The sequence below is a fragment of the Canis lupus genome, chromosome 1 (assembly GCF_048164855.1).
Source record: "Canis lupus baileyi chromosome 1, mCanLup2.hap1, whole genome shotgun sequence".
Lineage (NCBI taxonomy): Eukaryota > Metazoa > Chordata > Mammalia > Carnivora > Canidae > Canis > Canis lupus.
This window is the reverse complement of record NC_132838.1, coordinates 22,410,367-22,434,492: the sequence shown is the minus strand read 5'-3', so window position 1 is coordinate 22,434,492 and position 24,126 is coordinate 22,410,367. Positions and strand designations below refer to the sequence as shown.

The 24,126-nt window shown below is 37.3% G+C and overlaps 1 long non-coding RNA gene across 1 annotated transcript in view; it reads right to left on the bottom strand.

Moving 5' to 3' along the window:
- Positions 1 to 5,816: 5,816 nt before the first annotated feature.
- Positions 5,817 to 24,126, bottom strand: part of LOC140613171 (uncharacterized) — a 59,652-nt gene continuing 41,342 nt past the window's right edge. Inside the window, exon 5 of the long non-coding RNA XR_012014354.1 lies at positions 5,817 to 5,906. This is a non-coding gene — a long non-coding RNA (uncharacterized lncRNA). The remainder of the gene's footprint in view (positions 5,907 to 24,126) is intronic.

Sequence of the window (24,126 nt, the reverse complement as noted above, 5' to 3'; positions counted from 1 at the left end):
AAGTCCCATAAATTTTTTTGGAAAACTTGCAATATTTCTGTAAGAGCAATCTTATGCTCCATCAGCTGAATCAAGATGTATCATTTTTTTTATACACACCGAAGACTCTTGAAGCATCAGATCTAAGACATATTAAGTGGCCAGATGAGATTGGGAAGAGATAGGAACAAGTTACAGATGGCCTAAGTTAACGTTGTCAACAGAGAATCGAGCTTTTGAGAGCTGGAGTGACAGCTCAGGTGTGTTCCTTCGAGATGATTTCTTAGCTGTTGTTTTTAGGAATTCCATTTTCAAGTCAGTTATGGCAACCACTCAAAAGTATTTCCTAAAGAGAGCATATAATGCTTCCTGTCAATCTAACATTCAGTGGGTCAATGTTTGGTGAGCAAGATATTAGGATAGAATCCTTCAATTATGCTGTTTGAATTGGTCAAATTATGCTTTCCCTCCCCTCCCAGCTGGTCTCAATAAGGGTAAATATCTTGAAAAGGACACATTTGCAAAATCATTGCCACTAGGATTAGGTCTGCTTCAGAGACACATTTAAGCCTTGATTATGATGCAAGAAGAACCGTCTTCAATTGTTCCTGTTATTTAAAATAGGACTTTTAGGGATGAGGGGGTAGGCCAAGAACAGAAATACAAATAAGAATGGAGAACAAATACATAATAACATCATTCCTTTAAGCTCTAATAAAGAATTCAGAAACTACATTTTATAATTACTAATGTAAGCATAAGAATAATAAGTTCTATTAAAGACATCATTTTAAACACTGTTTGCCTTTCCTTAATCTCTCATTGAAATATAATATTCTCCTGATATTTTTATTTGAATAGACAACAATAAACCTCATCTCTAAAGAATTACCTTTCCACTGTATTTTGTAAACAATCACAAATTTGGTGGTAAATGAGATGTTTTGATCTCACAGTAGCTGGACTCAGGAAAATGCTTTTCAGCTTCTTGAATAGCCCATTGTATTATAGGTTGTTAGAACATGAGACAGTAAAAAAAAAAAAAAAAAGAAAGAAAGAAAAGAACATGAGACAGTGTGTCTGGACATGGAATAAAATCTCGCAGCCACATGATACATTGACTTGACATCACAATTCCGAATCCTGAGATGTAGAATTCAATAAATTATTACCTTTTTTTTCTTAATTCTTATGCAACTATAAACATAACACAAATTTATAAATTGAAAACAGAGCTACAAAACCAATAAAAATCGAATAAATGACAAAAATTTAATGTTACATACAATACCTTACTCTATCTATAGTACCATTTACAATGTGAAAATTGTATTGAATAGGAATTTGCACAGAATCATTTGGGTTTGATCTGTCTATTCAATGTTGCATCATTTGATGACTTATTTTTAAAAAATGATATTTCCCATTTGATTTATTGCAAAAAATTTTTAATATGGAATTCATTAAGTGAATCATTATTATTAGACCTACCTCCTTAATTTTTTTCTTACTAGTAAGTGATAATAAATTAATTCATTAAAAGTTTCATCATGATCCTAAATATAAGTGAAAATACATATGGCTGTACTCTCTTTTAAGATCGTGTTCCATGTGTCTGTCTATATGCTTATATTAAGAGTCTGTTTATTGACCTAAACATTCAAAATCCAAGTATTCTCATGGGCAACTCATGGATTTCTAAGAATAAGCTAAGGGAAGTGTTTATATGCAAGTATGATTGCTTCCCTTAAGGCTCTACCTAAGTATTCTTATTATTTTCTTATTCAGACTGTGGCCTATCTTTTTCAGCAGCTGTATTAGTGCTGTGGATATAACACAATCAAGTTTTTTTTCCTCTTTCTTTGCTGGCCATTAGCTGTCAGGTTGGATTATTAAAATTTCCTGAGATGTGGTAGTCCTACAAATAGGAGAAAACATACTTGCATGTTCTTCTAGAGGGCTAAAAGTGTAAAAACAAGTAGGGAGCCATCTCCTTGCTAAACTACCAAGAAGAATTTTCTCCAACTTCAATTATTGTCTCAATTTCCAAGAGAAAATAGGATTTAGCTTGTCCATCTTGCTTCTCTGGACATTGTGGTCCAGAGAGATCATGTGTGTCCCGTCCCTTGTCAATCTTCCCCCAGACATCCTCAGTTATATGTGGATAAAGCTCTTCTTAGAATCCAACCACCTTTGGTCCTGCAGTTTCTGACAGAAGGATGCAGATACTAATTCAGGCTTTGAATAAGAAAGCTGCAAATTAGGGCTTCTGGTGGGGACTTCCCTCAGCAGTCTAAGGTCCCACTTGGACCAGTTACCTACAGGTTTCAGGAGACATTTGCTTCTGCAGAAGCAATAGATCAGAACTGGATGGGAACAGAGGGGAGAAGGATCTCTGGATCCCTCTTTCCCTCAGCCACTTTCTGAGACCTCACAAATTATATATGGGATGATGTATAGACTAGTCACATTAAGCTCTAACAGTAATCTGATCCCTCATCACTTCCATAACACAATACACAGTGCAAATCAAAATCATAACTCTTTTGGTCAAATCAAGTTTTAGTCGATAGTCAACAGAATTGTTTATTCTTTTTTTTTTAATATTTTATTTATTTACTCATGAGAGACACAGAGAGAGAGAGAGGTGAGACACAGGCAGAGGGAGAAGCAGGCTTCATGCAGGGAGCCCGACGTGGGACTCCATCCCGGGTCCCCAGGATCACGCCCTTGATGGAAGGTGGCACCAAACCGCTGAGCCACTCGGTCCATTCTTTTTCTAACTTCTTCCCTATTAATTTAGCACACATTATAATTCAAAGAAAAATAACAAAAATATTTACTTCATTGCTTTTTCTATATCTTACTTTAATTATTTCTCCAAGTAATGTCATTGGAACCTGAAAATCTTTCTTTTTTTTGGGGGGGGGGGTTGGTTGATTCTATAATTTAATTTTATTTTTCCCCTAACTGCTTTATAGAAATGTTATTCCTGTTGTAACATATATCTGGTAATTTGAAGTCTCCTTTGTTTTGTTTCAAAGCCTTAACCAGTAATAAATTATTAATGTGTTAATACATTAATATTAATATATTATGGAAAGTATTAATGAGAATGATCTATTATTCATGAGAGTGATCTGAGTGCTTGGACTGTAGATTCTCTAATCTTTTAAAAAATGGATTTGTATTGTAAATAAATTATATAAATGGCAGAAAGTAATGTTTCCCCTGATTCTTATAAAATAATATTTAAATCCACCATTTCTATTGGAAATGATATATTCTGTGAAACTAGCATTAATTAACCAATAATTTTTAGCTATGATGACCCACCTGAGCTAAATTAGAATAGAACAGTTTTTCAGATGAATATAATCAAAATACTGACCTAAAATAAAAGAATATAAAAGACAATATTTTTTTTCAAAATCTGGAAGTCAAGTAAATGATTATAATAAACTTAAGACTGAAACTTAGCACATCCAACTTACAAGAATTACTTGTTGTTATATTACTCAGCTTTTTATCTACTATTCAGGGTACTTATCATCACCATGTTAAGCATTTATCACATCTTGAACATTGTATAATGTGATAGAGCACAAAAGAAATATGGGACTTTGTATTAGGGTATGCTAAACTGACAAATACATATCAATCCCCCAGTGTAAGTGTTCAAATACTATTAACATTTATTTTCTCTTCACATATGTTATAGAGCATCTCAGATTGGCAGGGCATTATGCTCCATGCAGTCTCTCAGGGAACCAGGCTAGCAGTGACTCCACCACATTTAATACTGATTATTACCATTTGGGCACATAGAAAGGGGGAAAGAATCATGGTGGAGCACTTATAGAAATGATTATGGCTTAGGCCTGAAAAAGGCATATTAAACTTCTACTCCATTAGCAAGAACTTTGTTTCAGTCACACTCAACTTCAAGGGCAGTTGGGGATTTAATCTCAGTAACTAGGGAGAAAGAGAAAATGGATTTTGGTGGTTGCCACAGAATGTAAGTCATGACCACAAGGAATTTACAATCCAGGGGAGAGAGAATACAGTAACACAAAGGAACATATGTTGAACAATAATTTAACATTAGAGATAATAAATACTATAGACATCTAAAAGAAGGGAAAATCATCAAAATTAAAGCTTTATAGAAAAAAATATATGTCATCTAAAAGTTAGATGTGTTTTCAGCAGAATCAAGGAAGCCCTAACACATTCATGGTAACTGATTAGTGTTTTTATTCATACTGGGGAGGCATAGTAGTAAAGTAGAACTTTGGAGACAAATGGTGCTGAGTTCAAATGCCAACTCTTTCTAGCTGTGTGACCTTGGGCAGGTCATTTAACCAATCAGATACTAGCAAGTTTGGGTAAAACTACATTATCTTCTTCAATTTTTATATCAACCTATATTTAGCTTGTAGCTTCAGGATAAAAACAGGTTATTTTCTTTAATCAGAAGGAGAGGGGACTTGAAAATCCGCTCTTTGATAAGAATCCCAGGAGACATTACAACTGGTCAGTTTACAAACATTGAGAATATGTGATGCTCAATTATTACCACTGTTTTCAGAAAGAAAGCTTGTAGAGGAATCAGAATAGAAATGTCAAAATCAGACAAATTGAGTATGCATCTCGATTCTACAGCCAATTAGCTTCTGAGCCGACTAAATAGCTTGATCTCCCGACCCCGAGATCATGAGCTGAGCTGAATTCAAGAGTTGGACACCTAACCGACAGAGCCAGCCGGGCACCCTTATTAAAATTATATATATATCTCCAGTGCTTGCAATTGCCTAGCTTGTTACGGGTGCTCCAAATATATGTATTTAATGTATGAATGGATTCAATTAATAGTAAATATGATTTTCATACCCCACCATCCATAGTGCAAGAGAGTGTTAAAATGGAAAGAATTCAAACCTGGATTCTAACTCTGACTTTCACAACTTTTAAGTGAAAACTGCTATTTTGAAATATAGTGTATTAATAAAAAAAATTGAGATATTGCAAAGCCAACAGATCAAGAGACAACAGCGGTGAAAAAGATACCTTACTGAAGCACCTAGCTGGCTCAGTTGGTAAAGCATCTGCCTTCAGCTCAACTCATGATCTCAGGGTCCTGGGATGGAGCCCCGTGTCTGGCTCCCTGCTCAGTAAGGAGTTTATTTCTCACTCTCCCTCTGCCCCTCCACCCATTCATGCTCTCTCTCTTGCTATCTATCAAGTAATTAAATATTTTTTTAAAGATACCTTATTACTTATAGTTCCCAAAGAGGAGAGACATGACATACCAGGAGAAGCCATACTGTGAATCATCCAGGTTGGTGAGGAGGTAGAGGGAGAGGGAAGAGCTGTGGGCAGGATCCTTTATTGTGGTTTTAGCAGGAAAGAACTGCTGAGACACAGGTTAAGTGGGTTTACAATTGGCTGGTTTGAGCAATTTCAACAGGCCCTAGAGCATAAGATAAGGGCTGTCCCTAGTTGTCTGGTACCTGGCCCTGGGATGATTAGGGCCAGTGGATAGTAGCTTAGAATGTGAGAACCTGGGATGCCTGGGTGACTCTGGTTGAGTGCCTGCCTTCAGCCCAGGGCATGATCCTGGAGAGCCAGGATCAAGTCCCCCATTGAGCTCCCTTCATGGAGCCTGCTTCTCTCTCTGCCTGTGTCTCTGTCTCTCTCTCTCTCTCTCTTTCTGTGTCTCTCATGAATAAATAAATACAATCTTTAAAAAAAAAAAAAAAAGAAAGTGAGAACTTGATAGAGGTGGTGTTTGGGGTGTGGACTCAAATTGGGCTTTGTTTGTATTTGAAGAGCATACTCACAAGTGTGTTGTTTCCTATCTGTAGGAATTGTTGATCCCTGGGAGGGGCCCTCCAAGGTCAGCAAGGCCCCAGATGTCAAATCAGCTATACAGAAAATAAAGACATGGTTAATACAACTGCTTTGATGGTAAGCCCATTGACATAACCTAATCTCAGATTTCACATCTGAAAAATGGAAGTAATGATGTTTACCTCCAAAAATTGTCAGATAACAGATATGAAGGTACTTTGAAAACACTAAACCCATTTATGAAGATAGTGATTCTTCCGTAAAGGACAGCCCAGCAAGAAAGCATGATCATAATGTATTTTCTTCCCATACCGTCGATGTGTTTGTGGTCATGTGTGCTCCACTCTACCCCATCCATTTTGCAAGACTTCTAATCCTTTTGTGAGAAAGTTGAGTAGAGCAGGAGGGGAGAAGTTAGTTTGAAGCCATGGAGGAGAGACACTAAACAGACCTCATCAGTATCATCCTTTAAACATATAAGGTAAGCAGCAGCCACTGTTATGACATGGACATGAGAGGGGGCCAAACTACATATATGTTGTAGCTATTTGGTTTTTTTGGTTGTTTTCTTTTTTTTTAAGGTATTTATTTATTTATTTATTTATTTATTTATTTATGAGAGACAGAGAGAGAGAAGCAGAGACAGGCAGAGGGAGAAGCAGGCTCCTTGTAGGGAGCCTGATGCAGGACTCGATCCCAGGACCCCGGGATCATAAGCTGAGCTGAAGGCAGACTCTCAGCCATGGACCCATCCAGTTGCCCCACATAGTAGCTTTTTGAAAGCATTCTTTATTCACCATGAAAATTCATTACAAGAAGTCAATGAAAGATCAAATAAAACAGTAGAAATGATAGTAGAGGAATTTTCTAATTACTTAAGGCAATAGAATATTTATATTAAAAAGAATTTATAGAAATTTGATGAGGTTATGAATATTTATGTAAAAATTAAGTGGAGAAAGGGAACTCCCATCCATCAGCATCTCTCATTTCCTCACTCTCCTCATTATAAAGCTCACATTCCATGGTAATCACTAACTTGAGTGTTTGGTCTCAGAGAAGTGGGATATTTCTCTCTTTTCTCAGAGGGCTTCTACTTTCTCTGTGAAGTAGGAATGGGTAGGAAATATCAGAAAGGGAGACAGAACATGGAAGACTCCTAACTCTGGGAAACGAACTAGGGGTGGTGGAAAGGGAGGAGGGCGGGGGGGTGGGGGTGACTGGGTGGCGGGCACTGATGGGGGCACTTGACGGGATGAGCACTGGGTGTTATTCTGTATATTGGCAAATTGAACACCAATAAAAAATAAATTTATTATTAAAAAAAGTAGGAGGGGCTTTCATCTTCTGAGTAGATAGCGGAAGGAAAAGAAAGATTAGAACTTTGAGGGGAGGGAAAAGTCTGAAATAAGCATTATCAGTGTGAGCAGAGAATGTGTTTCTAAGACTGTTGGTTTTATTGAGGATCTAGTCTGCAGTGTAGTGTAACTAATATTCTTGTATATTCCTAACTTCCTTTTCCTCTCCAACCCTGTGTGAGTTCAACTTCGTCCTGAACAGCTAAGCTTTGAGGAAATTACAAATACAAGATTAGAACATCTGAAAACACAGCAACCTTGCTTGGGACCTTCATTATACCTAGAAATCCTATTGAGTTTGGTTGATTCGGTCTCTCCTAAACTCTCCACAAGCTGAATGCAAATATTCCCCTCTTCTCAAAATTCTGACCATTGCCTTTCTATTACCATTCAGTAGGTGAATTTGTAAAGAAAATAGAAAATTTGTCAAAGAGAATGCATGCTCGGTCTCCGTGTCCTTGAGACCAAGCATGCAAACTTACTTCATCTGAAGCCTCTCAGTGTTTTGAATAAGAACTAGCTCCTATCCAAGACCAATCTAGTTCCTTCTCAGGGACATATACTATTACTCTACAATTCCACCTCTCCCTCCCATGTAGTTCCTTCTCACTATTATTAAATGATCTCAATCCGCCCTATTCAAACCAACAAACAGAAAGTAAGGAAAAAGTTCCTCAACTTTTCAATGTCATTTGGTAATGTACTCTTTTCACAACCAAATTTCTCAAAACACTCATTTACACCCTGTATTTTAATTTATTTCCCATGCACCGTCCAATATTTAATCTGGTTTTCTGCTTATTTACTTCCCGGTAGTGTTCTTCCGTGGATCAGCAGTGACCTCCATGGCATTAAAGTCTGTGGATTTTTCATCTTACCCCACTTATAATCAACATCCAGATTTGTTGGGTACACTTTTGTAAGTATAATGATCCTTTGGGGAATTCCTTGATGAATGCTCCTCAGATTATTTTCCTACGGCTCTGATATAATCTTTGCCAAATTTTCAAGTTTGTCTCCCCCTCTTCCTGGGCCAGGAGTTCTTCAGGACTCAGCCTTGATTTCTCATATCTTCTCACCCACTCTTCTATCCCTGAGAAATCTCATTTATAGCTGCAGCTTTAATTACTGTTTATTTCCACAGGACTCCCAAACACCTATCTCCATCCTAAGCTTTTTTCTTAACTAAAGACCTGCATATCCAAATGCCATCTTCTGATTCCTCTTAAATAACTCATAAAAATGTCAAAGTAAACAAGATCAAAACCAAATCTCCTGAACTTGACTTTCTTCTGGAGTTTTCCATTGCAGTACATGGTTCACCATTCACCCAACTGTACAAACCAGAAGTGTAGGAATCTTCACTGATTTCCCTCATACTCTTCCTCAGCAAGCCCTGTGAGTTTTATCACCCATCTATTTATTTAATCTACCCATACCTTTCCTTGCTGTCATCATCACTCTATTGAAGCTACCACCATCTTTTAGTTAACTTCGTCAATAGCACACTCACTCATTTATTTGCATTAACTCTGGCCTCTCTCTGAGTCCCAAGATAACAACATATCACCCTCATTTCCTGACTTTCCCTGATTAAAACTCTTAGGTGGGTTCCATTGTGTTCAGAATGAAGGCAGGATTCCTTAACATGGCTTTCAAGTCCCTGCATGAACTTCCGCCTAACCCCTGCCCAGTTTGGTCACTGCACTCTCTCAACTGGTCCCTGGCTTACCTCCAGACCATGAGCTCACCATGCTCTCTCACAGTCTGGGTTTTGCATACACCTGTCCCTTTTCCCAGACTGTTTTTCCTTCTTCATATTCCTTCAATAACTCCTGCTTATTCTTCTGATCCTGGCTCTTCATCACAGTGTTTATCACTTCTTTAGAGAAGCTTTTCAGAACCTTTTTGACTGAGTAAAAACATTACCAATACCATAATAGAGTTTTATAGCACTGTTTTGCCTCAGTATCATATTTTAGGAGACTTTATTTGATTAATGTCTTTTTTTCCCACAATAGTATAAGTTGCACATGGGCAGCAATCATGTTTGTTTTCCTCTTTATCTTATCACTATCGTTTAACATGGTGTTACATTTCACATGGTTCCGGACATTCATTTAACACACATTATCCATATTTATATTATAAATGAATATGCATAAATGCTGAGCATATTATAAATAAATATCTGTCTATAGATAAACATATATTAACTGAAATAAATATGGGCACTAGAGATTCTCGTCTGAGGTCGTATAGCTAGTAAAGGTCAGATAAGATTCAAACTCAAGTTTCAAAGCCAGTGAGTGGTCTGACACAGACCCATAATTCAAGCATAATTTGTCCCCCTTTACTAAAGGAGATCTTAACCTTGGCCTTCTGTTGAAATCACCTAGGCAGCTTTTAAAAATGTTGATAACCAGGCCCAGAGATTATACTTTGATTCATTTATGGTTGGGCCTGAGTATCTATAATTTTATAAAGTTGCCCAGGTAATTCTTATACATAGCTAGGGTAAAAAATGTTTGTTAGAATGACAAAACTAAATTAAGCAGAGAGCATAGCCTGAGATGATGATGATAATAATGATAATGAAAATACAGTAAATACAGTTTTAAAAATAGGGAATTAAGAAAAGGAGTGGGGGGGCAGCCCTGGTGGCCGAACGGTTTGGTGCCTGCCTTCGGCCCAGGGCGTGATCCTGGAGACCTAGGATCGAGTCCCACGTCGGGCTCCCTGCATGGAGCCTGCTTCTCCTTCTGCCTGTGTCTCTGCCTCTCTCTCTCTCTCTCTCTCTGTCTCTCATGAATAAATAAATAAAATCTTTAAAAAAAAAAAGAAAAAGAAAAGGAGTGGGAATTGAAGTTAGTGGCCTATGATTTCCCCCTTAATTTCTTTTTAACTAGTTTTTGCTGTTATCCTCTCATACCTGGTTAATAGCCACCAAAGAGTCTTCAGGTCCTTTTACCCAAAACCTGCAAATGTTATCTAATAAGAAAAGGGAATTTTTGCAGATGCAATTAAATTAAGGATATCATATAGCGGGATTCTCCTGGATTCTCAAGATGAGCACTAAATCCATTCACAAGTGTCCATAAAAGAAAGAGACAGAGGGAGAATTAACCCAGACAGAAGAGGAGAAGACGGTATGAAGTAGCAGAGTCTTTAATGATTAGACCTGAAGAAGCCATAGAGGCCAGAAGATGCAAGAAAGAGTGTCCACCAGGGCCTGTAGAGGGAGTGAGGCCTCACTGCCCTGTGAAACTTTCAGGCTCCTGGCCTCCAAAACTTGAGAGAAAAAAACTTCTGTTTTTTAGCCCTTCAAGTTTGTGGAAATTTGCTATATCAGCCATAGGAAAGTAATACACCTGGATTATGATAATGTAGCTAAAATATACTGTCAAACTATAACAAATTTTTCAAAGGTCCTATGGCCTAAAGCAGTAAGAGTAAAGTGACAATAAGGATATTCCTCTGTCTCAGCCTTCTTCTGCTTTTTTCAAACTCCAGCCTCTCTAAATGTTCTTCCTAAATAGTTCTGAGATTCTCCAGAGGTGTCTTACAAATGTCCCAAGACTCAGTTGCCTCGTCTCTTAGATGACATTTTTCATTTCCCACCTTGCATGCTCATATCACTGTGGCCATGTCTCTGATCATTGGCAACCCAATGGCTGCCTCCCAAGAGTGCCACAGATATGGCTGATCTCTGTCGGTATGAATGAAGATTAGGCTAAAACTGGAACCCATGAGCTGGGCCAGTGAGAGGTCCAACTATCTCCTGGATTACACTTAAAATTATAGTTTAAAAGGGCAGCGTAAATTTGAGATAAGACAAATCAACTGATTTCAAAAATACTCTCCACATGTTACAAAATATTAGTGATTTCTCTGAAAACATAAAACCTTATTCTAATTGTTAAATGGCCCATTGCTTCATAATTCTAATGTCACTATTGTCAAGATTTTGGATCCTCCATTGGAATAGAAAAATCTGCATCCCATCATCCATTGTTATTTACTGGATTTTTTTATTTTACAGCTCTTTGTGGCCACTTATAATCCAAAAACAAAGGATTGTTTGGGTTTTACCTATTAACACAACTGAGGAAGAACATATTGAAATGCCACCATTACTTATAAGGCTTTTTCCCTTTAATTTTAAAGGTTTAGTGTTTATTTTGCTTCTTATTATAAAGGAAATCTATTTTTCATTGATAAATTATCAAGTGATCACTCTAAGAACTAAATATACAGACTAAATCTGCCACTTGTCAGGGTCTTTCACTGTTTCTCCACTCGGAAATGATTGATCCCCCTATTTAATGGAAGACACACATGCACATCCTAGAATCAGATCATTAATAACACCACCATTAACATTTTTATATTTAATTCCAGTGGTAGGTGCAAAGCATTTTTCCCCATAAATTTAAACCTCAAATCACACTAATTCCCATTTATCAATTTATTATTCATCCTTAGAACTGATCCTGTAAGTATTTATCTGAACCTATTCCCTGCCTAGGTCTGTAATATCTGGCAATATATTTAATTCTTACATTGATATTCTATAAAACCATGACAATATTAAAAGCATTAGATAAATACACTGCTTCTATGTATGTTAATAATAACAATATTTTATAGACATTAGAACTTCCAATAGTTGAGAGAAGTGCTTATTAAGAAAAAAGTCTTTAAATACAAAATAAAGATTTTTAAAATTTATTTATTCATGAGAGACACAGAGAGAGAGGCAGAGACACAGGCAGAGGGAGAAGCAGGCTCCCTGCTGGGAGCCTGATGGGGAACTCCATCCCAGGACCCTGGGGTCAAGACCTGAGTCAAAGGCAGACGCTCAACCATTCAGCCACCCAGCCACCCAGGCATCCTTTTAAATACAAAATAAATAACAATATAAAACCAAGCCATTATTGTCACTACTAAAGATTATTTTTTTCCATCTCACATTTGCTAATAAAAGACATATTCTGAGAAGATGAGAGTGAGATGATTGATGGGAAAGTTTCTCAAGATTCTGAAAAGAATGCAAGTTCTGGAAACATAGGTCAGCATGAGCAGAATGTGTAAGACAGATGAGAATCCTATATGTGATCCAAAAAATGTTGAAAATGATCCCTGATGAGAGGCTATCTAATGAGAGTAAACAAGGAAGTGTTCTATCCTAAGGCGAATCCTGGGAAACTGAGAAGTAGAAGGGCTAGAAGAGCGGAGGGTGGGATGGGGGTGGGCTAATTCTCATTCTTTTACTGAAAAGGCTGATATCATCAATAAAAATGTAATAATCAGGAGCATCTGGGTGGCTCAGTTGTTAAGCATCTGACTTCTGATTTCAGCTCAGTCATGAGATCAGGGTTGTGAGATGGAGCCCCATGTCAGGCTCCACACAGGGCACGGAGGTTGCCTGGGACTCTCTCTCCCTCTCCCTCTGCCCCTCCATCCCTTAAAAAATTGTTTAAGAATATTACAATCATAATGTCTGGTTTGGCTGATCGGATTGCTGGTGATGAGAGGTACATTTACTCTCTAGCCAAAGTTAGGGTTTGTAGGAACTTTTCTAAATATGTCATCAATGAGAGCTGTGAATTGTTAATGCAACATCCACTAAGTATCTAGGAAGAATTAACCCATTTGCAAGGGGGATTAATTAAAAGATTAGGAACAGGAATGATCTGGCTCAAGATTGCTGAGATAAAAGTAAAAGACAAGTTATATTATTTCTATTTTGGATGTAGAAATGGTGAGCTGAAGGAAAATTAATTATCTTCCCTGGAGGACACCAGAGAACAGAAATAGAAGACAGATTTGACTCCTACCCCTTGCTATTTTAAGAAATTGAAGTTAACCTTGACATGTGGAGAAAATCTTCCACGTTTTGTTTTATTCTACATTTCCTGATTTTTTTAAACTGAAGGCACTAATCACTCTTAAATATGATTCTCCAACTCTCCCTTAGTTTCAGATTCATTTATGCAGTCAACTTTCTAATTGATATCTCTACCTGAATGTTGTGCAGGGAACTCTACCTCAACATAATAAAAATGGAACTGTCCCCCAGAATAGATGCATATGGGCACAAATGTTTATACACACACACACATACACTACAAAACCTTCTTCTCCTTTATCAGTGGGTCACTCAGTGGGACATATACCCAGTGACTAAAGCTGGAAAACTGAGGTACCTTCACCTCTGGCTCCCTTTCCCACCCTCTCCAAAATCCAATTTCTGTCTACACCACTTCATTTTTCCCTTTGAAATCTTGGCAGGCAAGTGCAGGAAATCTCCCCACCACCTACACTCCCCTGCTAAGCCTGTGCAGACATAATTAATCATCACAATACCCATTCCTGTTTATTCCTGAATTCACCACCACATAATTCCTCAAAATAATGCTCCTTGCAGACCTACCAAGAAACTTATCCTCCCAATCCTTAATATTTCTATTTCTTCCCCTCTATCATGACTTCCTCACTTCTGGATTACATTATTTCTTTTATGAACCACTTCAATGACCCTCTTGTCATTCTTCCTGCCTCTGATCTCAAACCTGTATGATTTACTCCCAGTATTGCTGCCAAAAGGATCCCTCTAAAAATGCAAATATGTCTGTGCCAGATTAAAAAAAAAATTCTTATCTGTCATTTCTCCTTTGTAGAATTTGAAATCTTTAGTCACCAGAAGGGAGGTGGGTGGGAGGATGGGTTAAGTGTGTGATGGGGATGAAGGAATGCACTTGTAATGAGCACCGAGTGATGTGTAGAATTGTTGAATCACTGTGTTGTACACCTGCAACTAATATTACACTGTATGTTAACTAACTAGAATCTAATAACTTAAAGTCTTTAATATAGTTTACAAAGTTCTCCATGTCTTTCGCATGCCTACCTGTCCAAACTCAATCTCACCACTTTCTGCCTCCTTACTGCCTTAATGCTTTAGTGCAACCAAACTATTTGCAATACCTTAGCTTTTTCATGCTGCTTCCACCATCACACCTTTGCTCATGCTTTTTCTCCATTGCCAGAAACATCCTTTTTACTCCTCGTACTACCTAATTTACTCTTTCTTTACCTTTAAGTCTTAGCTAAAACATTAATTTCTCATAAAATCATTCTCTGGTCTTTTGTATTCCCCCACTCCATAAGCACACTACTTTTGGATTGGGAGCTCCTATCTGTGCTTTTATTGTACCCATCCATGCCTCTGTCAAGGCACTTAAAATATCCCCCTGTGGTTATTTAGTTAGTGATAATATCTCCCTGGCTCCCTCCATAAGGATAAGGACCAGTGCAGGTGAACTTCTTGAGTCGTAAATCTCCAGAGTCTATTTATGAGGGACCCAATAAATGTTTGTTAAAGTCAACTTGGAAGCTAAGGTAAGAATTCCAATATCAAACTTCCCGTGTGGAAGTTGACTACATAGGAATTATTTAATAGACCAGATAAGGAAGATGTGGAATATACACTGGAACATTGTACAGCCATAAAAAAGAATGTCATTTGCAACAACATGGATGGACCTAGCAGCTTTTATGCTAAGTGAAAAAAATCAGATAGAAAAAGACAGACATATTATTTCATTCATCTGTGGAATCTAAAAAACCCCAAGTGAATAAACAAACAAACAAAAAGCAGAATCAGACCTATAAAGCTAGAGAATAAACTGATGGTTGCCAGAATGGAAGGAGAATGGCAGGATAGGAAAAACGAGAGAAGGGGAATAGGACATCTTCCAGTTTGGGAGTGAATAAGCCACAAGAATAAAAGGCACAGCGTGAAGAGTGTAGTCAATGATATTATAATCATGTTGTGTGGTGCCAGATGGTAGCTACACTTATGGTGAGCATAGTGTATACTGTATAAACTTGTTGAGTCACTATGTTGTAGCCTAAAACTAACATGACATTGTATGTTAACTATACTGAAATAAAAACACTTGAAAAAAAAGAAATTATTCAATCGTAAAAAAGAACGAAACCTTGCGATTTGTGAAAGCATAGATAGACCTTGAAGGCATTATGCTAAATGAAATAAGCCAGACAGAGAAAGGCAAATACCAGATGATCTCTCATATGGGTGGCATCTAAAAAGCAAACAATAACAACCACAAAGCTCATGAATACAGGGAACAGGACTGGTGGTTGCCAGAGGCAAGGGGTAGGGGATGGGAAAGAATGGGCAAAAGGGGGTCAAGAGGTAAAATAATAATAATAATATAGTGAGCAATGATATCTCTGGAAGACAGGAAATGAGGAAAGACAGAAACAAAGGTTTGTTGACTAAATCAAATTCTACTGTAATCATCATATTTATAAGCTTTTTAAAAAGTAGAACTTGCCAATCTATGATGTATTTGCTGAGCATTATTTTATAACCTGGAGGTAACTGTTCTTTTTCAGTTTTTTCTAAGCAAAGTTACCATAGCAAAAGCTCAAGCTGGGACAGTTGACTATCAGGAAGCAGAAACATTACTATGTGGTGAAAGGTGTTTCACTTTGCTAGGGCCACCAGAACAAAACACCAAAGACCGGGTGGCTTAAACAATAGAAATTCGGTCTCATGGTTCTAAAGGCTGAAGTGCAAGATGGAGGTGTTGACAGGCTTGTTTTCTCCTGAGCCTGCTCTCCTTGCCTTGCTCATAGGCACTTCTCACTGTGTCCTCACAAGGTCACCTAGTCATCTGTGTGTGTATCCTAATCCCCTCTTTGTACATACACACCAGTCATAGCAGGTTAGCGCTTACCTTATGATCTCATTTACTTTGAAACACTTCTTTAAAGGCTCTAACTCTAGATGCCATCACGTTCTGAGAAACTGAGGGTTAGGGCTTCACCGTATGGATTTTGGAAGAACACAACATATATGTCAAGAATTTTCTTTAACAAGGACCCCCTTAATAAATAAAAATAAGATGGGAATACACATGTCTTAAATTAATCTCATTACTATAATACCTATGAATCAAAAGGCTAGGGTCCTTGAAATGCCCTCCCACAAGGATATTTACGGGCAAGCAATCTAACAGAGCCGGGTGCTAAAACACTTTATCAACTTCTACTTAAGTTCTCTGAATTTAAGCTTCCATTTCTGATCGTTATTTTTTTTTTCTTCTTGGAAAAATCATACGATGGCTATTTACACAATGCTTAAACATCTGAGCGGTGTTTTCCTGTTGTTGGTCCATAGTACCAATTATTTCATTGACTTAAATGCTTTCAGATTGCTGTAACCAGTCAAGCCAGAGACTGTCCAAGCTTGTTAATAAGTGAATTCTTTGGATATTAACATGGGACAATACCATTAGCAAAAACCTCAAATGCTCCAATAGGTTGAGCAATTTGGGTTTATGAACTCAAAACAGACTTGAGAAACTGCTGCTTGAAATTCGTTACAAAATCTAAGTAGTATTTTAAAAAATTAAGTGAGCCAATTAAATTCAGAATCAGTTCTTGAAACGTACTTTCAAAAACTGAAGGCAATTTGCGTTTGTTATTATTGGTTTTTTCCTTATTAGAGAATACATAATTCATTTTAGAAAATCATAGCAAAGAAAGGAATAGAAATTAAACTTACATTTCTCCTAAAATTGTGCAATATTTCTGGGCATTAACAGAGAGGTTAGGGTCTAAGTTCCATCCTCTCTACAGCAGGGGATTGGCGGGGGGGGGGGAGTTGTGTGTGGTTTTGGCACTAATATTAAATGATATTCATAATATATTAGGTTAAAAGCCATACTTCTAGGTATTTGCCCAAGTAAAACAGAAACCTATGTTCCCACAAAAGCATCTTCTGGAAATATGTAGGGTAATCTTGTTCTATATACTTATTTACTAGTTTCTTTTAAGTAGGCTGCACACCCAGCCTGGGACCCAATGAAGGGCTTGAATTTAACAGTCCTGAGATTAAGGCCTGGATAATTAACCAACTGAGCCATACAGGATCCCCTAGAAGAGCTTTGTTCTTAATCACCAAATCTGGAAACAGTCCAGCTGTCCCTCAACTGGGAAAGGGGTAGACTGTGATATAGCCATACAGTGGAATACTAGTTAGCATCAAAGAGAAACAACATACACAATACAGAGGAATCTCAAATACATACTGCTAAGTGAAAGAACTGACAAGGTTACATACTGTACGGTTCCATTTTGGAAAAGGCAAAACCATAGAGAGGAAAACAGATTTGTGAGTTCTAGAAGTTAAAGAAAGATCGAGGCAGGATTTGACGAAGTTAAAAACAGGCAAAGCATTAAACATTCTTAACTACAGAGAACAAACTAAGGGTTAGCAGAGGGGAGGTGGATGGCAGGATGGGTGAAATAGGTTATGGGGATTAAGAGTTCACTTAACTTGGGCCGCCTGCGAGGCTCAGCGGTTGAGCGTCTGCCTTTGGCTCAGGGCCTGATCCCAGGATGGAGTCCCCCCATCGGGCTCCCTGCGTGGAGCCTGCTTCTCCCTCCGCCTATGACTCTGCCTCTCTCTCTCTCTCTGTGTCTCTCATGAATAAATTAAAAAAATCTTTAAAAAAAAAAGAGTTCACTTATCTTGATGAGCAATGAGTAATATATGGAATTACTGAATCACTATATTGTGATTAAATTAACACTGTATGTTAATTACACTGGATGATTTTATATATATATATATGACACTGTATGTTAACTACACTGGAATTACAATTTTAAGAAAAAGAGAGAGGGGTGTCTGGGTGGCTCAGCCAGTTAAGCATCTGTTTTCATCTCAGGTCATGATCTTGGGGTCCTGGGATCCAAGCCTGCACTGGGCTCCTCCCTCATCGGGGAGTCTGCTTATCCCAGTGCCCCCTCCCCCTGCTCATACTTTCCTCTCTCTCTCTCTCTCTGTCTCTCAAAGAAATAAATAAAATCTTTCAAAAATAAAATTAGAATAAAGAGAGATCTTGGGGGATGATTTTTGAGAAGACTAATAGAATTGTTCTGTTTGCACGACTCTATGCATTTGTTAAAACTCCTAGAACTGCACATCAAAAGGAGTGCATTTTACCATATGGAAATTAAAAATAAATTTAAAACATATTATGCCAAGGAGTATATATATGTTTCCCTTAGTGTTTTGTTTATATATATGATAACTCTAATAAATATCATAAAATTGGCACATGCTCATACATGTGTATAAACCATTTCCAGCACTTTGCACGAAATGGAGAGGTTGGCACTGAGGAAGATTAGAGGTCCAGCCCTGCGGGGGTGTCTTGATTTTCATTGTGCATATTATTATATTGTTTGAGTTATCTTTTTTTTTTTTTCGAAGTGTTCTTTTTTATTTTCTTCCTTAGGCCAGCTGCAGCTTCCAACCACAAAATCTCAAAACACTAGGGATGGAGCAGATGGAGGGGTGGGTGCAGGGTGACTCTCTGAGTTCCAGGGCATGCGGCCTATCCTGAGAGGTCAGGGCTGCAGGAGGCTGGGGGTGGGTGGTGGTTCCTGGCACTTTCCAATTAAAGAAACGCTAAACTAAAAGCATACATAAACATTTCGGGGTTGCAATCTTGGAGCCAATTTGGGTACATTTCCTTTCTTGCCAGACACACTACATACGGTCTTTCCTTGAATATGGATGCAATTAGGCTATAAAAAGTTCCTGCAGGTGACTTGGGCAACAAAAGCGGTATGAATGCTGGGGTTGCAGGCTTTCCTTGGTCCACGGGAGATTCTAACAATTACTCTCTGGTGAGAAGCACAAGCCAAAAATCAATGAAGGTAAAAGCAGAAGGTTGTTCCATGGTGGGAACGGCCTCTGTTTCATCGATTGCTGTCAGCACAATCTTTGGAAGTAAAAAGGACTCTGAAAAATACAGGAGCTTAGTGTCCAGGATGCCCAAGATGGTTGCCAGCCAAAACCTTATAGGTACAGGGACATCTGTTAAATTTTCCATTTAAACTGCCAATGACACATAGTAGAGCTGTAGAATTCACTGGTAATCAAGAAATCCTTAGACAGCATGCTGTGCAACAGGGCTCTGTGGAATCTCGAATGACTGGACACAGTAATGGCCTTCTCTTTCAGGGTTATGCGGGATGCGGGAAAACAGTGACCGCCTCACCGGTGATGCATCCTGTAGACTTTATCATGTCCTGGGAAGGAGATCCTCCAACAGCATCTTAATAAAAAATAACATAAAGATTGGAGATTTTCTTCAAATTCTGTATCGCTGTGTATATGTATATATGAATGAATATACATTTCTAGGTTGTTCTATGCTCCCTTGATTCCTGTCCATGAAATATTTCCCTGGGACATACCTATTTCATTCTATCTTTTTGTAAAGGGAGATTGTTTATATAACAGGTATGAAGGGAAGCAGCTGAAGAATCCAGTGGGAAAAGGGTACTGTTTTTGTGCAGAAACACATTTGTGTATCATGCCAAAAGCTCTCTTTAAAATATTTGCTAGTTGAAGGGGTGCCTGGGTGGCATCTACCTTTGGCTCAGGTCATGATCCCGGGGTCCTGGGATCGAGCCCCATGTTGGGCTCCTCGTCAGGGAGTCTGCTTCTCCTTCTCCCTTCTCCCACAGCTCTTGCTCTCTCTCTCTCAATAAATAAAATCTTTATTTTTTTATTTTTTAAATTTTTATTTATTTATGATAGTCACACAGAGAGAGGGAGAGAGAGGCAGAGACACAGGCAGAGGGAGAAGCAGGCTCCATGCACCGGGAGCCCGACGTGGGATTCGATCCCGGGTCTCCAGGATCTTGCCCTGGGCCAAAGGCAGGCGCTAAACCTCTGCGCCACCCAGGGATCCAAAATCTTTAAAAAAAAAATTTTTTTTTTAATAAAAAAGTTGTTAGTTGAATCATGATGTAGAAAACTTGGAAGAGTTTTGCCATTTTTGTTTGTTTTAACCTTTAATTAGGAAATTTAATTCTCACATAGAAGAGTGCATGGGATATAAATGAAGAACTCCATATTATTATATTTTTTGAGAATATAAATGATTTATCAGATATATGTGCTGTAAATATTTCTCCTAGTTCCTCACTTGCTTTTTTGTTTTGTAAATGTCTTTCAAAAAAGTGTTATTGTTGATTTCCACTAAAAACAACATATCAGGGATCCCTGGGTAGTTTAGCGATTTAGCGCCTGCCTTCAGCCCAGGGTGTGATCCTGGAGATCCAGGATCGAGTCCCACATCAGGCTCCCTGCATGGAGCCTGCTTCTCCCTCTGTCTGTCTCTCTGCCTCTCTCTGTGTGTCTCTCATGAATAAATAAATAAAATCTTAAAAAATATATCAGTTCTTTAGGCTTACAGCATTTTTAGCCAAGCCTAATGTTTGCCTATTTGATGTTTACAAAGATATTCTTCTATGTTTTCTCCTAGAATCATTACAGTTTTAGACTTTATATTGAAGGCTATCAAATTTGTGGGCATAGAGTTTTTCATAGTACTGCTTTATCATCGTTTCAATGTACGTGAGATCTGCATTGACATTCTTTCTTTCATTTCTAATATTAGTTATTTGTGTCCTCTCTTTTTTATCAGTTAATGTGTCTAGAGACTGATCAATTTTATTAACCTTTTCAAAGAACCAGCTTTTGGTTTTATTGATTCTATTGATTTTCTCTATTGATTTCCCATTTTTAATTTCATTGATTTCTGCTCCTCTTTTTATTCTGTCCTCTTCCTTTTCTTCCTCCTCCTCTTCTTTTCTTCATCTCTTCTCCTTCTCCTCCTCCTCTTCATCTTTTGCTTACTTTGGATTTAATTTGCTCTTCTTTTTCTAGTTCCTAAAGGTAGAACTTAGAGTTTTGATTTTAGATCTTTCTTCTTTTAAATATATGTATTCAAATCCCACAAATATTGATGTTACATTTTCATTTAATTCTAAAGTATTTTGAGATTTCTCCTTTGATTCATGTATTATTGTAAAATATGTTGTTTCATTTCCAAGTATTTTTGTTTTTTCTAGATATCTTTGTGTTATTGAGATCTAGTTTAATTCCAGCGTTGTCTGAGAGAAGACATGGCATGATTTCTATTGCTTCAAATTTTGTATAGTGTGTTTTATGGTTTTATGTTTTATGGTTGACTTTGGTAATTATGGTGTGTTTTATGGTTTTATGTTTTATGGTTGACTTTGGTAATTTTTTTTTTTTTTTGGTGATCTTGCTCTTCAAATAATTCATAACTTTTAACTATTGAGAGTACAGTGTTTAAAATAGCTTATTAAAATTAACCTACTACTATTTTGGCCTAACATATATTTTAAGAAAATATTATTAAGTACATACAAACATACAGTGTAGTTCTCTAATAATTCATTTAATGAAAGAATATTTTCATCAAATTCATTTCCTTAAGTTGTAGTGTCTAGCTTTCTCCTTGTTCTCTTGGATTTAATATGCAACCACTTGTTTCAAAATCATTTGCTATCACCAAGGAAATACTGAGAGAAGAGAGTATGAAGCCACATTCTCATTATGATAATATATATCTAACAAATAACTCAATTACATGTTTTTTTTAAGATTTTATTTATTTATTCATGAGAGACACAGAGAGAGAGAGAGAGAGAACGAGAGAAAGAGAGAAAGAGAGGAGCAGGCTCCATGCAGGGAGCCCAACGTGGGACTCGATCCTGGGTCTCCAGGATCAGGCCCTGAGCTGAAGGCTGCACTTAAACCACTAAGCCACCTGGCTGCCCATCAATTACATGTTTTATCCCTTTATTATTTGGTTATTAACAAACCACTGCAAAATGCAGTATCATAAAATAATACACTTCTGTTGTTAATTATAAATCTATAGATCATTTGCACAATTATTGGCATTTTAGCTGGGCTCATTCATGCATCTACTGTCAGCTGATTGATCACCTGTGGGCTAGTTAGTCTTGAAGATGATCAGGTCCTCCCTCCACGTGCTATCTCCAGCAAGCTTGTTCTTGTGAGAGTGGCTGACGTTCAAAGAGAAGTTTGAAACAGTGCCATTCCATAGTCGAAATTGGCACACTATCATTTCTGTTGAATTTATTGGCCAAAGCTAGTAACAAAGCCAGACTAGATAAGAGTTGGGGAAGTAGACCACCTCTTTATTGAAGGAACAGCAAACTACATTGCAAAGGTTGGAGGTAGAAGAAAGGATAAAGAACTTGGGGGCAGATTTGCAATCAGTCAATCGCATACTCAAATCTTTGGGGATGTGCAATGTAATAGAAATGAAAGGGGTCAAAATTATTTATTTTCAGTCATGCTACATGATTCTTCCCCCTTTATTCTTACTTGTAACATGTAATTATATCTGAACTATCTCTATAATTTAGTATAATATTAATGGAATAAATTTTGGAGAAAAAAATATGCAAAAGAGAATGAAGAGGTCATCTCAAACCTACAATTTTTACAAAGTGAACTCTAGGAATGCTTTTATCTCTTTCCTGGTACATAGTATTTAATTTGGAATTCATCACTTAGGATGAGATTATCTAGTGCTGTTAGATTTAACCTGGACTAGCTACTGGTTCCTGGGGACCATGCCAAAAATGCAAATATATATAAAGTCCCAGGGGATGAAGGTATCTAAGACTTGTGTTTAACAAGAGTGAGAGAATTGGACAGAATGCTGGCTCTTAAAGTGCCCTAAGGGACCCTTTGCCTTTGCTGTGACATAATCCTCCCAAGACCTACACCTCTAAATCTCTAATTGCCTGTAAATGACTGGTTATGGCTCAGCCATCTAGGGATTTATCTAAACCCTTACTTAACATCTAAACTTTCAGCCAGTACAATCTTCTGGGAGTTTCATATGTGTTTTGAGAGTTCTCAACTCTTCAGCTGTAATTATATTCTCTTGAGTGCAATAGAGAAGTATTTGGTACTTGTGTTTTTCAAATCCATTTACAGAAAAGACTACAGTCCTATAGTGTCTATTAGATCCAAAAAGAAAAAAAAAAAAAGGTGTGTGTGTGTGTGTGTGTGTGTGTGTGTGTGTATTTATCTGTCTGCCTACTGGCTTTTATTTTACAATATGAATTAAGATTAAGACAATTTTCTCCTTAAAATTCTTTATTAACCTTACTTGTTTCCCATATGCTAATAAAATTGGTAAAACTTTCTTTTCTCAAGCTATAAAAAAGCAAAATTGTTCTTCAATTAGGTTTTCCCAATGTTCCTTCAGCTTTGTACATGAACATAATACAGCGAGTTACTATTCTATAATTTTATTTTTATTTCTCTTTTAAGATTATTTTCCATTTTTTTCCTTTTGGAAATGTGCAAGAAGAACGAAACTCATAACTTCCTCACTTCCTGTGAGACTTAATGGCTACTAAGGATAATTACCAGCAGAGTATTGTAGGGTATATTAATGTTTCTACGGTTGCCAGAATGAAACAATTTGATAGTTGAAAATTTAAACTATTGAGTTTAAATGGTAAAAGTTAAATAAAAATAAAAATTTTAACAGCTGATGAGGATTGTTAGAATGGAGATAGACTGATAGATGATGGATGGTAAATAGATTTTTTTTGTAGATTTTGTATTTGTAAATAATCATATTTAGGGACTAGCCTATTTTTAGGATTTTTCTTTTATTTCTGTTTTTTATTTCAAATATTGGTTATATTAACAAAGCACCAGGGCTTTAGGTCATAGTGACAGACTCCAGGTACAATTTACTCATGATTCTAAGACTTTGAAGGAAAGAACAATGATTTCATCAGTCTTTCCTGTTGTTCTCTTCTATTATAAATTATGTTTGGGTGAGAAAAAAAAAAGGAAGTTATGATAAATTTTAACTGGGAGATCTCAGAAAGCAAAATTTTGTCATGTGTGTTTGATAAAAGTGAATTGGAGGACTCCTGTCCTGGAAATAAATCCTGCAGTGTGCAATGTAATAAACTGGGCAGGATGGAGAGTTCACATGCGAGTCGG